General features: G+C 38.5%; 1 protein-coding gene and 1 pseudogene across 2 annotated transcripts in view; both read right to left on the reverse strand.

The window, feature by feature from the left end:
* Window positions 1-16,759, reverse strand: part of RAB6A (RAB6A, member RAS oncogene family) — an 87,161-nt gene that overhangs the window by 58,973 nt on the left and 11,429 nt on the right. The window lies entirely within an intron of this gene.
* Window positions 1,093-13,238, reverse strand: LOC129554650 (zeta-crystallin pseudogene; annotated as a pseudogene).

Here is a 16,759-nt window from a genome sequence, read left to right on the forward strand (position 1 = left end):
ATTGGAATATAGTTGATTGACACTGCTGAGTTAGTTTCAGGTGTAGAGCAGAGTGATTCAGTTACACATATACTTGTACCTATTCTTTTTCAAATTCTCTTCCCATTTAGGTTATTACAGACTACTGAGCAGAGTGCCTTGTGCTATACATAGTATATCCTTGTTGGTGGTGGTTGTTCAGTCTCAAAGTCGTGTCCAATTTTTCTGACGCCATGAACTTCAGCACACCAGGCTTCTCTGTTCTTCACTATCTCCCAGAGTTTGCTCAAACTCATGTCCATCGAGTCGGTGATGCCATCCAACCATCTCATCCTCTCCTCCTGCCTTCAATCGTTCCCAGCATCAGGGTCCTTTCCAATGTGTCAGCTCTTCGCATCAGATGGTCAAAGTATTGGAGCTTCAGCATCAGTCCCTCCAATGAATATTCAGGGTTGATTTCCTTTAGGATTGACTGGTTTGATCTCCTTGCAGTCCAAGGGACTTTCAAGAAGTCTTCTCTAGCACCACAGTTCGAAAGCATCAATTTTTCAGTGTTCAGTCTTCTTTATGGTCCAACTTTCACATCAGTATATAACTACTGGAAAAGTCATAGCTTTGACTGTATGGACCTTTGTCAGCAAAGTGGTGTCTGTTTTGTAAAATGCTGTCTAGCTTTGTCATAGCTTTCCTTCCAAGGAACAAGTGTCTTTTAATTTGATGGCCATAGTCACCATCCTCAGTGATTCTGGAGTCCAAAAAAATAAAATCTGCCACTGTCTCCATCTTTCCCATCTATTTGCCATGAAGTGACAGGACCAGATGCCATGATCTTAGTTTTTTGAATGTTGAGTTTTAAGTCAGCTTTTTTACTCTCCTCTTTTACCTTCATCAAGAGGTTCTTTAGTTCTTTACTTCCTTTAGAGGTTCTTTAGTTCCTCTTCACTCTCTGCCATTAGGGTGATAACATCTGCATATCTGAGGTTGGTTATCTATTTTAAATATAGTAGTGTATACATGTCCATCCTAAACTCCCAATTTATCCACTCACCCACCCTTCGCCTCGCCCCCCTTCACCACCCGCCCCCAACCCCATAACCTTAAGTTCCTTCTCAAGTCTGTTAGTCTCTTTCTGTTTTGATTAAGTTCATTTGCATCATTATGGAGACTAATCCCTTGTTGGTCACATCATTTGCAAATATTTTCTTCCATTCTGTGGGTTGTCTTTTCATTTTATGTTCTCCGTTTCTGTGCAAAAGTTTTTGAGTTTAATTAGATCCTTTTTGTTTATTTTTATTTCCATTACTCTAGGAGACAAACTGAAAAAGATATTTCTGCAATTTAAGCCAAGGAGTGTTCTGCATATATTTTCCTCCAAGGGTTTTATAGTATCTGGTCTTACACTTAGGCCTTTACTCCACTTTGAGTTTATTTTTCCTTATGGTATTAAAAATGTCTTTTTTTTTTTAACATGTAGCAGCCCAGATTGTTTCTTCAATTTCTCCTTCTGATCTTTCATTGTTAGTGTATAGAAATCCAACGGAGGACTTCCCAGGTAGCTCAGTGGTAAAGAATCCACGTGCCAACGTAGGAGACATGGGTGCGGTCCCTGGTCTGGGAAGATTCCACATGCTGCAGAGCAACTAAGCCCATGTGTCCCAGAGCCAGTGCTCTGCAATGAGAAGCCATCACAATGAGAAGCCCAAGCACCACAACTAGAGAGCAGACCCTGCTCGATCAAAATTAGAGAAATCTGTCACATACGCAGCAACAAAGACCCAGCACAGCTGAAAATAATTAGTTTAAAAAATGCAACAGATTTCTGTGTATTTATGTTGTATCCTACAACGTCACCAAATTCACTGATGAGCTGTTTCAGTTTTCTGGTAGCATCTTTAGGATCTTCTGTGTATAGTATTTCATCTGCAAACAGTGACAGTTTCACTTCTTTTCCAAATTGGATTCCCTTTCTTTTTCTTCTCTGATTGCTGAAGCTAGGACTTCCAAAACTATGCTGAATAGAAAAGATGAGAGTGGACATGCTTGTCTTGTTTCTGATCTTACAGGAAACGTTCTCAGCTTTTCACTGTTGACTATGATGTTATCTGTAATTTTGTCACATATGGCCTTTATTATATGAGATATGTTCCCTCTATACCCCACTCTCTGTAGAGTTGTTATCATAAATGGGTGTTGAATTTTGTCAAAAGCTTTTTCCGTAACTGACCATATGGTTTTTTCTCCAATTTGTTGATATGGCATATTACACTGATTGACTTGCTGATACTGAAAAGTCCTTGCATCCCTGAGAGAAATCCCACTTGTTCACGATGTATGATCCTTTCAATGTATTGCTGGATTTGGTTTGCTAGTATTTTGTTGAAGTTTTGCATCTATGTTCATTAGTGATATTGGTGATGGTTGCCAAACTCTCTAATATACTAAAAACTATGGAATTGTACACTTTAAATGAGTGAACTGTATGGTATATGATTTAAAAATTTTTTTTTAATTTCCTCTAGAATTTATTATAGCTACCATGTTATGAAAACAAAAGCAGATCATTCTTAATGTGCCAAATTCATTAATGAGGTAAAAATATTTAATCCCAATCACATAAAAAGATAATTCTAAATCTACCTTGAAATTGAATCAATGAAGAATTATCTATTTGGAAACTACATACCTAGTATCATATTATACCAAATATAAGGCTGCTGTCCTCATAGAATATATGGATCGTTGGTAATCAACCATTAAACTAGTGAATGTCACAATGTATTGGGAAATATTGGAAAATTAACAAATTTATCTGGATACTGTTTATCTTGCCCTTCTGAGAGACTTATAGATCTAGATGAGATTAGTTTCGAAAGGGGGTCTTGTTTAATCCAAGAAATCTTCAGAATTAATCTGGCTCAGATGGTAAAGTATCTGATTACAATGTGGGAGACCCTGGGTTGGGAAGATCCTCTGGAGAAGGAAATGGCAACCCAGTACTCTTGCCTGGAAAATCCCATGGACAGAGGAGCATGGTAGGCTACAGTCCATGGGGTTGCAAAGAGTCGGAAATGACTGAGCTACTTCACTTTCAAGGGCTTCCCAGGTGGCTCAGTGATAAAGAATCTGCCAGTCAATGCAGGAGTCGGTGATTCTATCCCTGGGTTGGAAAGATTCCCTAGAGGAGGGAACAGCAACTCACTCCAGAATTCCTGCCCGAAAAATTCCATGGACAGAGGAACCTGGTGGGCTGCAGTTCATGGGGTCACAAAGAGTCAGACACAACTGAGTGACTGAACACGCATGCACGCAGAGGCTAAAGAACGTTTATATGAAGATGTAGGCTTGGAAATCAAGCAGTCCTATTTTGATGTTTTAGTCAAAGTTATGGAATTAATGATCAAGTATCAAGAATTTCCTACTATGATGGTACTTTGATGAGAGACAGAAAGCATAAAGAATATTGCCAGTATTAAATAAACTGCACTCCAATGCCTATGATCTCTAAAGAGAAATCTTTTTAACATTAGAAAACTCACTGAGTCAAATGAATGGTAATTAAAGAAAATGTAATGTACATAAAACTGAAGTAAGAAACCTCTAATTACATTGGAAATCTATGAAAGGATTAATCATTTTAAGAGAATTATTTTTCCACTAGTCCCACTGCTATGAATATCATCTTCATGAGCCTAGGCCACTTTCTCCAATGGATACTGAGGACCCATTACTGATCTTAACCAATCAATTTCCATTTTGGCTTGAAGGACTGCTGCAAACTGCTGAAATTCCTCCTTGGTAGATGAATATATAGCAACTCCTATTATGCTAGATTCCTTTGCCATGATGTCCCATGGGTTTATTTCAAAGGACCTCTGCTGCCAACAACTATTACTTGTCCTCCATGTGACAAAAGATTCAAATCATTGCTAAGATTTACATTAGCTAACATTTCAATAATCACATCAGTGTCTTTTCACCAACAGATTTCTTAATTTTATCAACTTAATTAACTTCTTTGTGATTAAATACTTCATGGGGTCCATTTTGCTAAACAATGCTCTGTCCTTCTTCAGAACCAGCTGTGCACAAAACCTTTAAGCCATAAGCTCTAGCAATGTGGCACACAGCCTACCCAACTCCTCCACCAGCCCCATAACCTGAATACTTCCTCCAGCTTTCACATGGGTACTGTGGAGCAGAGCTCAGTAAGCAGTAAAATACAGGAAATAGCCCCCCAAAATGTGCTGGTAGTGAAAACTCTGTCAGCTTTCTTGAAAGCAAATACATGTCCTCCAACAATGTCTATTATCCCAACTAAAACTAAACCAGGAGTATAAGATAGAAGTGGTTTTCTACTTTAAGCACCAAAGTAAATGTGTTCACTAGGTTTACATCACATGCTTGGAGTTTGATTAGAACCTGATGGTCTTCCAGAATGATCTTGCTGAATCTGACTGGAGTTAGAGGACTTTTGATCCACCAAATTTCAAAACTTAACAGCTCTCATCAACCACTCTCCAGTCACCATGATGACCTAACCTAGGTATCAGTTCTAGAGGGGGAAATCTGAGAGAGTTCCTTTAGATTTCACAGGAAAGCAGGGCTGTGTGGTATACAATTTTATCTCAATAAAGCTGTGATTAAAAATCTATGACGGTGATTACTGTACAACAAGATGAATATACTGGATGTGAGAGTTGGACCACAAAGAAGGCTGAGCACCAAAGAATTGACGCTTTTGAACTGTGGTATTGGAAAAGACTCTTGAGAGTCCCTTGAACTGCAAGGAGATTCAACCTGTCAATTCTAAAGAAAATCAACCCTGAATATTCCTTAGTAAGACTGTTGCAGAAGTTCCAATACTTTGGCCACCTGATCTGAAGAGCTGACACGCTGGAAAAGATCCTGATACTGGGCAAGACTGAAGGCAAAAAGAGAAGGGGGTGGCAGAGGATGAGATCGTTATATAGTAGCACCAACTCAATGGACATGAATCTGAGCAACCTCCAGGGGATAGTAATAGTAAAGGACAGCTTGGTGCGCTGCAGTCCATGGGGTCACAAACAGTCAGACAAAACTTAGCAACTGAACAACTGAACTGTATAAATAGAAATAAGTTAAAATGGTAAATTTTGCTATGTATAATAATTTTAATATTGGAACACCAAAGATAACTAAAAAAAGACGCTGATTACTAAAGATTAGATAACTAATTACTGGGCCTCCAGAAAACCAAGGGATACTATAATTTAAGAGAGAACTTTTGTAAGTTAACTTCTATAAAGTAATTCCTTACATAATATATTCTTCAAGAATACTTAGGATTCAAAGAATATAAGACTAATGTTTGCATAAAAAGAGAAGTCTCAGTTATTCTATAACCTATATAAATAAACATTTATGAACTGCTTCGAACCTTGTCAGTTATATTGGCTGGGTAACACTGAAAGAGACAAGATATTTAGATTTTCTAACTTTTCCCCACAAAAATAAACCACTAAAAAAGATCAATGTGCTATGATAATACAATTTTAAATCAGATGCTATGATTTTAGTAACAGAGTTAAGCATAAAAATACAACAAACCACAACACTATCTGTAGTCCATCATGGTAACAAAGACACCTGAAAAAGGTACCTAGGGACCACAGCAAAAAAGCTCAGCTGCAAGCAAAACTCACTGCAATATCATACCCAGGATGTCTCACCTAGGTGATGCAATTTTACAGCAAAACAGAAAATCAATTAAACCAAGCTAACACTACACCCATGCAGCAAACCGAATCAACAACACTGAAGTTCAATAAAGCTAGTAACCTTTCTCTAAGGACCCTTCTCCTAAAGTTTCTAAAAGAAGAAAACTACAACTACACTTGTAAAATCACATTAAAAAAACAGGGAGAATGAATTTAGTCACATAAATTAATTGCCAAAATAAGTAATTTCACAATAAGGCTCAAAAGTTGTTTCTAATAAAGATGTTTTATTTCTTTACAATAATATTTATGTTAAAGGCATTATATCTATGATATGAATTTCCAGGCTGATGAAATGGAGATATCCAAAGTAAAAACAAAAAATAGTTAATTACACAAGAAGACAGGAAAGATAGTCACATACAGGTAAAAACTCACTGATGAATAAAACATAAACAAATATTAATTATTGGACAGCTACTATTTCTCACTTCATTCCAAAACTACCAACTGCTAGGAAACAAGGAGGCCGGAGAATGAGATTGAAAACCAAATAAGAGTAAGGCCTTAAACACATAAGAAGTTTATGACACACTGAGACACAAATATGCACACAATCAAGAGAGTCAACAAGAAAGCACTGTGCAGAGTAAGTGTCCATTCTCTACGCTGCCAGAGTTTGTTGTTATGTTGTGCTCAGTCACTCAATCATGTCCGACTCTCTGAGACCCCACGGACTGTAGCCAACCAGGCTCCTCTGTCCATGGAATTTTCCATGCAAGAATACTGGAATAAGTTTGCTTCTCCCCCTTCAGGGGAATCTTCCTGACCCAGGGGTCAAACCCACGTCTCCTGCACTGGCAAGTGGATTCTTTACCACTGCGCCACCTGGGAAGCCCACTGCCAGAGGTATCATTCATCAATTTATAAACATTCTAACGCTCCCCAGTATCCGTAAGCTAAAGATCCTTCAGTCAGTCAGTCAGTTCAGTCGCTCAGTTGTGTCCGACTCTCCGCGACCCCATGAATCACAGCACGCCAGGCCTCCCTGTCCATCACCAACTCCCGGAGTTCACTCAAACTCATGTCCACAGAGTCGGTGATGCCATCCAGCCATCTCATTCTCTGTCGTCCCCTTCTCCTCCCGCCCCCAACCTTTCCCAGCATCAGAGTCTTTTCCAGTGAGTCAACTTGTCGCATGAGGTGGCCAAAGTATTGCAGTTTCAGCTTTAGCATCAGTCCTTCCAGTGAACACCCAGGACTGATCTCCTTTAGAATGGACTGGTTGGATGTCCTTGCAGTACAAGGGCCTCTCGAGTCTTCTCCAACGCCACAGTTCAAAAGCATCAATTCTTCGGCGATCAGCTTTCTTCACAGTCCAACTGTCACATCCATACATGACCACAGGAAAAACCATAGCCTTGACTAGACGGACCTTGGTTGGCAAAGTAATGTCTGCTTTTTAACATACTATCAAGGTTGGTCATAACTTTCCTTTGTTGGGAAGATCTCCTGGAGAAGGAAACGGCAACCCACTCCAGTACTCTTGCCTGGAGAATCCCACGGAGAGAGGAGCCTGGTAGGCTACAGTCCATGGGGTCGCAAAGAGTCGGACACGACTGAGTGACTTCACTTTTTCCTTCCAAGGAGTAAGCGTCTTTTAATTTCAAGGCTGCAATCAGCATCTGCAGTGATTTTGGAGCCCAAAAAAATAAAGTCTGACACTGTTTCCACTGTTTTTCCATCTATTTTAGCAGGGACTCAAATTGGAGATTAGCCTTTCTACTGTCATCTCCTACCCCTGCCAAACATAAAAAACATCTGACAGTGATGGAAGGCTATTAGTTATTCTTCTTGCATAACATGTTCCTTTTAGCCTCTGAGATTTTGTTCATGTAACCTAATTTTGTGGAACTTTCCTTTCTGGTTACATTATGAACTTATGAATTCAATATCAGATAAAGTTATGCCTGGAGGAGAGAAAAACTAAATTACCTCTCAACATTACTCTCAGCTGAGTTCCCTGGTGGCCAAGTGGCTAGGATTTCGGGCTTTCACTGTTGTGGTCCAGGCTCAATCCCTGGTCACGGAACTGAGACTGCAAGTTGTGTGGTGCAGTGAAAAAAAAATTACTTTCAGCCTAAGATTGTATTTTGAGAAGTATTTTAGGTGGCAGCACGGCTTTTAACTTATTCTCACAACGGAGTCAACATCCATCTATGAATGTATCTTAAGGATAAAATGAGCTGAATTAATTTTAAAAGATACATGCATCCCAATGTTCATACCAGACTATTTACAATAGTCAAGACATGGAAGGAAGCTAAATGAACTTACAAAACAAAAAGAGATGTACAGACTTAGAAAATAAACATGGTTATCAAAGGGAAAAGAAGGTGGGGGAGGGATAAATTAGGAGTCTGAGATTAGCAGATACAAACTACTATATAGAAAATAAAGAGGTTCTATTTATAGCATAGGGAACTATACTCAATATCCTATAATAAACTATAGCGGAAAAGAATATGAAAAAGAAAATATACATTATACAGACTTACATATACATATATATATCTAAAACTAATTCACCTTGCTGTATACCAGAAACTAACACAAATCAATTATACTTCAATAAAAAAAATTATTTTAAAAAGATGAGCTGAAAAAAAATCTGCATCCTCAAAGAACAGCTGAGTGGAAAGTTCAAAATTCTAGTGTAAGTTTTACATCAGCTTTACTCAAGAACTTTTAAAGTCTAATTGTAGAAATTTGAGGTAGCTCAGACGGTAAGTGTCTGCCCACAATGTGGGAGACCTGGGTTCAATCCCTGGGTCGGGAAGATCCCCTGGAAAAGGAAATGGCAACCCACTCCAGTATTCTTGCCTGGAAAATCCCGTGGACGGAGAAGCCTGGTAGTATACAGTCCATGGGGTTGCAAAGAGTCGGACACAACTGAGCAACTTCACTGAAGTTAAGGAAGGGCTTCCCTGGTGGCTTAGACTGTGAATAATTTGCCTGCATTGCGGCAGACCTGGGTTCGATCCCTGAGTTGGGAAGATCCCCTGGGAGGAGGGTATGGCAACCCACTCCAGTATTCTTGCCTGGAGAATCCCCATGGACAGAGGAGCCTGGAGACTACAGTCCATGGGGTTGCAAAGAGTTGGGACACAACTGAGTGACTACGCACCCACACACAAGGTAAGGAAAAGCAAGATCCACTATTTATAATGGGAGAAAACTAGAAAAAAATGGCAATATAAGAAACATCTCAAATTACCTTATTTATGCATTATTTACCATTTTACCTTTCCCAATTTATAAATGATAAGCTGCAGAATAGGAACCTTGTTTATCTTGATCAAGCTATACTCATAGTTTTGGTACCTGCCTGCACTAAATGAAATAATGAAAGAAACCAGCATTCACTAAGGCTGTCGAGAGTCTGCATTTTTGGCAAGTTAAAATAGATATAGCTCACAGGGACACACATCATAACACTCAATAAACAGATTTTAGAACCAGAAGGCCAAATTTACTAATTAATGTAAGAAATAGCTTTCATAAGGATGGGAATATTCAGGTCAATATGACTAGCAAATTTTCTCATTCAAGCTGACACTTAGGATTTAAATGCTTTTCTATATGTTGCACTTCAATAAAAAGGTTTCCTTGTAAAATAAAAATCTAATCATTGCCTGAAATGGCAACATTTTATGGGGTTTTATACATACACACACACACTTAAAGTACACATTGTAAGTCAAGTCAGAAGGAAGAATGGTAAGTAGAGTTAGAGTGCCAAGGTCCTTGCACTGTCCAGAAGGGTAAAGTCACTTACCTGTAGACTTGTAAGTCATGGCTGTGTGCCACAACTTCTAGGGTAATCACTTAATAAAAAGGAAAAAAAAAAAAAAAGGTACAACATCCCAATTAATAAAGAATATGGAATAATTTTTAAAAAGACTACAAATCCAAATAACACAAGAAGAGAAAAAAGAAATACCCAGGACAAAAAAAAGCACATTAAGACTATGGTAGATTTATTTTTAATCCAAATATATAATTATATTAAATGTAAATATACTAGATTTCCCTGGTGGCTCAATGGTAAAGAATCGGCCTGCCAGTGCAGGAGACACAGGTTCGATCCCTGATCCAGGGAAGATACCACATGCTGCAGAGCAACTAAGCCCATGCACCACAACTATTGGGTCTGTGCTCTACAGGTCAGGAACCTCAACTACAGATCCCATGTGCCACAAATACTGAAGCCTAAGCTCCTTGTAGCCTGTGCTCTGCAACAAGAGAAACTACTGCTATGAGAAACCCCCACCCTGCAACTGGAGATTAATTCCCGCTTGCATCAACTACAAAAAAGCCCATGCAGCAATGAAGACCTAGTACAACCAAAAATAAATATTTTTTAACAATGTAAATGTACTAATGTTCCAATTTTGTCCAGACTGGACAAACACAAAACCTAACTAGATGACTACTAAGACACATCTGAAACATAAGAATACAAAAATGATGAATGTAAAAAGACAGAGGGACATTCCTGACAGTCCCACAGTTAAGACTCTGCATCCACATATGGATGGCTAACAGACACATGAAAAGATGCTCAATATTAGGAAAATGCAAATCAAAGCTACACTGAGGTATTGACTCACACCAGTCAGAATGGCCATCATCAAAAAGTCTACAAACGGTAAATGCTAGACAGGGTATGGAGAAAAGGGAACCCTCCTGCACTGCTGGTGGGAATGCAAACTGATACATCCATTATAGAGAACAGTATGGAGATTCTTTAAAAAACTAGGAAAAAAAAAAACTACCATATGACCCAGCAATCGCACTACTGGGTATATACCCTCAGGAAATCATAACTGAAAAGACACATGTACCCCAATGTTCACTGAAGCACTGAAGCACTAACTAGGACACAGAAGCAACCTAGATGTCCACTGGGAGATGAATGGATAAAGAAGTTGTGGTACATATACAAAGGACTATTAGTCAGCTATAAAAAGGAATGCATCTGAGTCAGTTTTAATAAGGTGGCTGAACCTAGAGCCTATTACACAGAATGAGTACGTCAGAAAGAAACAAGCATCATATATTCACATATATACATGGAATCTAGAAAGGTGGAACTGATGATCCTATTTGCAGGGCAGCTTCCCAGGTGATGCTTCTGGTAAAGAACCCACCTACCAATGCAGGAAATATAAGGCAGGTTCGATCCTGGTTGGTGAAGATCCCCTGGAGTAGGAAATAGCAACCACTCCAGTATTCCTGTCTGGAGAATCCCATGGACAGAGATGCCTTGTGGGCTATAGTCCATAGCGGAGCAAAGAGCAGGACATGACTGAAGCAACTTAGCACACAAACGAGATGCAGACATGAAGAACAGACTTTTGGCAAGAATGGGGGAGGGAGAGGGTGTGATGAGTAGTATTGAAACATATATATTGTCATTTTGTTCAGTTGCTAGGTCATGTCCAGGTCCAACTCTTCATGACCCCACGGACTGTAGCATGTCAGGCTTCCCTGTCCTTCACTATCTCCTGGAATTTGCTCAAACTCCTGTCCATTGAGTCAGTGATGCTATCCAACCGTCTCATCCTCGGCTGCCCCCTTCTCCTCCTACTCTCAATTTTTCCCAGTATCAGGGTCTTTCCAAATGAGCTGACTCTTCGCATCAGGTGGCCAAAGTATTGGAGCTTCAGGTTCAGCATCAGTCCTTCCAATGAATCAGGGTTGATTTCCTTTAGGACTGACTGGTTTGAGCTCCTTGCTGTCCAAGGGACTCAAGAGTCTTCTCCAGCACCATGGTTCGAAAGCATCAATTCTTCCACACTCAGCCTTCTTTATGGTCCAACTCTCACATTCACAAATGACCACTGGAGAAACCATAGGTTTGACTACATGGACCTCTGTCGGCAAAGGGGTGTCTCTGCTTTTGATTAGGCTGTCTAGCTTTGTCATAGCTTTCCTTCCAAGGAGAAAGCACCTTTTCATTTCATGGCTGCAGGCACTGTCCATAGTGATTTTGGAGGCCAAGAAAATAAAATCTGCCTCAGTTTCCACTTTTTCTCCTTCCATTTGCCATGAAGTGATGGGACCAGATGCCATGATCTTAGTTTTTGAATGCTGAGTTTTAAGCCAGCTTTTTCACTCTCCTGTTTCACCATCAAGAGGCTCTTTAGTTCCTCTTCACTTTCTGCCATAAGGGTGGTATCATCTGCATATCTGAAGTTGCTAATATTTCTCCAGGCAATCTCTGATTACAGCTTGTGACATATATACATTAACATATGTAAAATAGCCAGTGGGAATTTGCTGTATGATGCAGGGAACCCAAAGCCAGTGTTCTGTGACAATCTAGAGGGGTCAGATGTGGAGGGAGGTGGGAGAGAGATTTAAGAGGGAGTGTGTGTGCTAAGTCACTTCAATTGTGTTCAACTCTTATGCAATTCTATGGACGTAGATCACCAGGCTCCCCTTCCATGGAATTCTTTAGTCAAGAATAGTGGAGTAGGTTGTCATGCTCTTCTCCAGAAATCTTCCCAATGCAGGGATTGAACCCGCACCTTTTGCATCTCCTGTATTGGCAGGCAGGTTCTTCACTACTAGCACCAGCTGGGAAGCCCTTAAAAGGGAGGGGACGTAGGTACGCCTGTGGCTGATTCATGTTGATGTATGACAGAAAGCATCACAATATTATAATTATCCTCCAATCAAACCTATACTAACATCAGAGTAAGTATATTAGTACATGCTCATTCACTCAGTCATATCCGACTTTTGCGACACCACGGACTGTAGCCCACTAGACTCCAATGTCTGTGGGATGTCCCAGCAAGAATTCTGGAGTGGGTTGCAATTTCCTCCTCCTGGGGATATTCCCAACACAGATATTGAACCCACATCTCCTGCATTTGCAGGGGACGACCAAGAATGAGATGGCTGGATGCCATCACCGACTCTGTGGACATGAGTTTGAGTGTACTCCGGGAGTTGGTGATGGACAGGGAGGCCTGGCGTGCTGTGATTCATGGGGTCGCGGAGAGTCGGACACGACTGAGCGACTGAACTGAGCTGAACTGAACATCAAAGTAAACTTAAGGGCAAAAGCATTACTAGAAATGGTGGAACACCTGATGATGATAAAAGGTTCAAGTCACCAAGGCCATAACAACAATTCCAAATTTGTGCACAACTAATATCAAAGACTCAAAAACAAAAGTTAAAAATGGAAAAACTACAAGGGTAAATATACAGACACAATCATGAGAAATTTTAACATACCTCTCTCAATAACAGAACAGACAAAAACTGAATAAAGACACAGAATATTTGAACCACTTAATTAACAAAACTGATCCAGTGACCATACATTGAATTCTGCACCTAATATAGACACATTCTCTTCAATCACACAGGGAATACTTATTAAAACTGACATAACATATGGACCATAAAGTCTCAAGAAAATTAAAAACACTGAAAATATATTCTGACCACAGTACAATTAAATATCAAAAATATAAAGGAAATTATAAAAAAACTCCCCAAGTGTTTGAAAATAATAACTTCTAAATAATCAATGAGTCAAAGAGAAATCAGAAATTAGAAAGCATTTTGTACTGAATAACAAAAATGCTGCATAACAAATCTCCAAAACAGTAATATAATAGTACTTAAAGAGAAATTTATACAATTATACACACACACTTATATGCAGCATATATTAGGAAAACAACGACAACAAAAAAATCCAGAGCTATACATTTCTCTCTCAGATGGAAAACATCAGCAAATAAACCAAAGAAACCATAAGAAAGGAAATAAAAAGCAGAAATAAGACACAAAACACATGACTGAGAATCAACAAGGCTGGTCAATAGTTTTCTGGGAGAAAAAAACAAAAAAACATTAAATTTATATGTGGTCAGTTGCATCCAACTCTGTGACCCAATGAACTATAACCCGCTGGACTCCTCTGTCCATGGGATTTCTCAGGCAAGAATTCTGGAGTGAGTTGCCATTTCCTTCTCCAGAATTAAACTTATAAACCTTCAGTAAATCTTACCAAGAAATGAAAGGTACAGATAACGAGTATTAAAAACTAATGAAGCCTGACTACAGACAGATCCTGCAGACATTAGAACATGAATAATTTGTGCTAATAAATTTGAAACATTAGATGAAATGTACACAGTCCTAGAAAAGAAAAAATAAAAGAAAATCTTAAATCTTACTAAAAAATTGAAGCTCTATTTAAAAAAATTTCCCCATGTTTGCAAAAGTCCAGAATTGCCAAGCCACTCTTAAATAACTGAATAAGGTGGGAGGATTTGCTCTCTGGTAAATCAATAATTTTTATATTAAGTTATACTGAGTAGGTTTTGTATTGTTGCAATAGTAGACAAAGCAATTATCAGAAGAGAAATTCTAGAAACAGACTGTAAAATGAATTTACAGACAGACATTCATTAAAAAATTGATATGGCAGAGCACTGAGAAAAAGAAATGTTTTAAAATATATGATGTTGGGATAATTACACATCCATATTGAAAAAAAATTAAACCTGACATCTATGCGATAGTACACATAAATTCAATTTCAGGTGGATTATAAACCTAAATGTGAAAGGCAAAACAAAATACGAAAATCAAAGCAAAATTTCTAAAGTATTATATGGGAAGATATCTTCATTACTCACACTATGGAAAAACTACTTAAAATGGGACACAAAATTCAGATTTTTATAGACTGATACATCTATCTACATTAAAACTAACATTTTCTATGAAAAAGTTGTCATTAAGAGTGAAAAAAGCAAGCAAGCATAAGCTGGTCTGTTTAGAAGAAAAAATTACACGTTTTCTTTTTCTTTATGGAGAATAAAGGACACATGTTTTGAAAGAGGATGAAGCAACAGTTTAAGACTATCACAGTGTCTCTGTCACTGACTTAAAAAGTTTTTCTTTAAACTGTGAGTATAGTCTCTTTAATGTACACCTTAGCTTTTCTGTCCATGGCAGAATTTAAGCAAATAATTTTTGACTTGGAAAAATACTTCTGATAATACAATAAAAAAGTAATCAAAACTAAAAACCCAAGGAAGAAAGCAAAGCTCAAAAATACCCTCCTTTCAACTCTATTAAAACACATTTCCAGCATACTAATTTTTTAAAAAGTTACAAGAAATAAGAAAACTAAAGGCTTTGCTCTCATGGGGTTTAAAACTGGCAATAAATATACCTTACAATACAGGTATACATTATTTAGGTGTGGAGGATAAATTCTTTAATATTTTAGTTCAAATAGTTTTTGTTTTGTTTTAAAGACAGAATCTCCAAATAGTAGATCAAGATCTCAACGTCTCATCTGGTCAAGCAGTGAAGTTGTTTCCTCCTCATATGGACAGTACCCTAAAATTTCAGAGAAAGCGTATAGTCCACTTAGGTGGCTCCTTTACATTGTCTAAAGACATATTTTAGTCCTCTTTCAAATATTCATACCCACTTATGATCACAAATCTCCAGAAATTAGAATAGCTCCTTTTCACACAAAGATTAAACATATCTAATTCTAAAACAGCATTTCTTCTGTATTCGCATTTTTCCCGTATTCATTCAGAGCTCTTCGGCTAAGCTTATTTCTCCAAAACAGTTTTCAAAATCCCTAATAGTACATTCATTACATGCCTTCCCTGGTGGCCCAGCAGTAAAGAAACCGCCAGCAATGCAGGAGATGTGGGTTTGATCCCTGGGTCAGGAAGAACCTCTGGAGAAGGAAATGGCGTCTTCTCCAGTACTCTTGCCTGGGAAATCCCATGGACAGAGGAGCCTGGAGGGCTACAGTCCATGGGGTCAAAACAGAGTCGAACACAGCTTAGTGACTACACAACAACATTCATTATATCCTCCCATATAAAAGCAATTTAAATGATCATTTCAAACACTAACCAATCTCATGCTGAACACTGTGGCTATTCATTTTTTGCTCAACAGCACTTTTAGCATTTGTACCTAACACTCCTGTGCAACCATACATACAAAACTTCATATAGCATTATACTCTAATACCGTTTTTCCTATCCCACTCCCAACCCATGCCATGTAATTTATTCTATATTATATAAATAAATGTATTCAGTCCATCACCAGAAGGTCTGATAAAATGAAGCTTATACTGAGGTAAGACCAACTAAAACTAACAAATGAGAACATTTAATTATCAACAAATATGGTTCTGTAGAACACAAAAAAGAATGTTAAGCATTGTAGTTATACTTCTGGTTCTGTCTGAGCACGCCTAGCTCTCCCAAGAAATCATTTCTCTGTTCGAAAAAAGAAGTATCTTCAGGTGATTTCATAACCCACTCTTAATGCTTCTACAACATTTTCAGTCAGAAAATTCTTCCATATATATGACTTAAATTCACACGTTTTAGCTTAAGCCTTTCTTCTATTGTTCAGATCTTAGAACTGAAAATTAACAAGCTATTACCTTTTCTGTAAGATATTACAAAGACTTTTTTCAGTTGTACTTTTGCTTCTTGAGGTGACTAAACAATTCTCATTTGAATATCACATTTTAATTCCATGATTGCTGCTGCTGCTGCTAAGTCACTTCAGTCGTGTCCGACTCTGTGTGACCCCATAGATGGAAGCCCACCAGGCTCCCCCGTCCCTGGGATTCTCCAGGCAAGAACACTGGAGTGGGTTGCCATTTCCTTCTCCAATGTGTGAAAGTGAAAAGTGAAAGTGAAGTCGCTCAGTCGGGTCCAACCCTTAGCGACCCCATGGACTGCAGCCTACCAGGCTGCTCCATCCATGGGATTTTCTAGGCAAGAGTACTGGAGTGGCTTGCCATTGCCTTCTCCGAATTCCATGATTAAATAAACCTATAATTTTCTTTGTGTATAAGCAACATTTTGAAGTGATTCTGATAATTCAGTATTAGCCAGTAACAATCAACAAAACAAATTTTATCAAAGCCACTGAATTTTAAAACTAATTTATCTTACTATCTACTTAACAGTAAGTGACATGTATTAAAAATTGTC

The sequence above is a fragment of the Moschus berezovskii genome, chromosome 14, assembly GCF_049115385.1.
Source record: "Moschus berezovskii isolate FMDL1 chromosome 14, NW_MosBer_1.0, whole genome shotgun sequence".
Taxonomy (NCBI): domain Eukaryota; kingdom Metazoa; phylum Chordata; class Mammalia; order Artiodactyla; family Moschidae; genus Moschus; species Moschus berezovskii.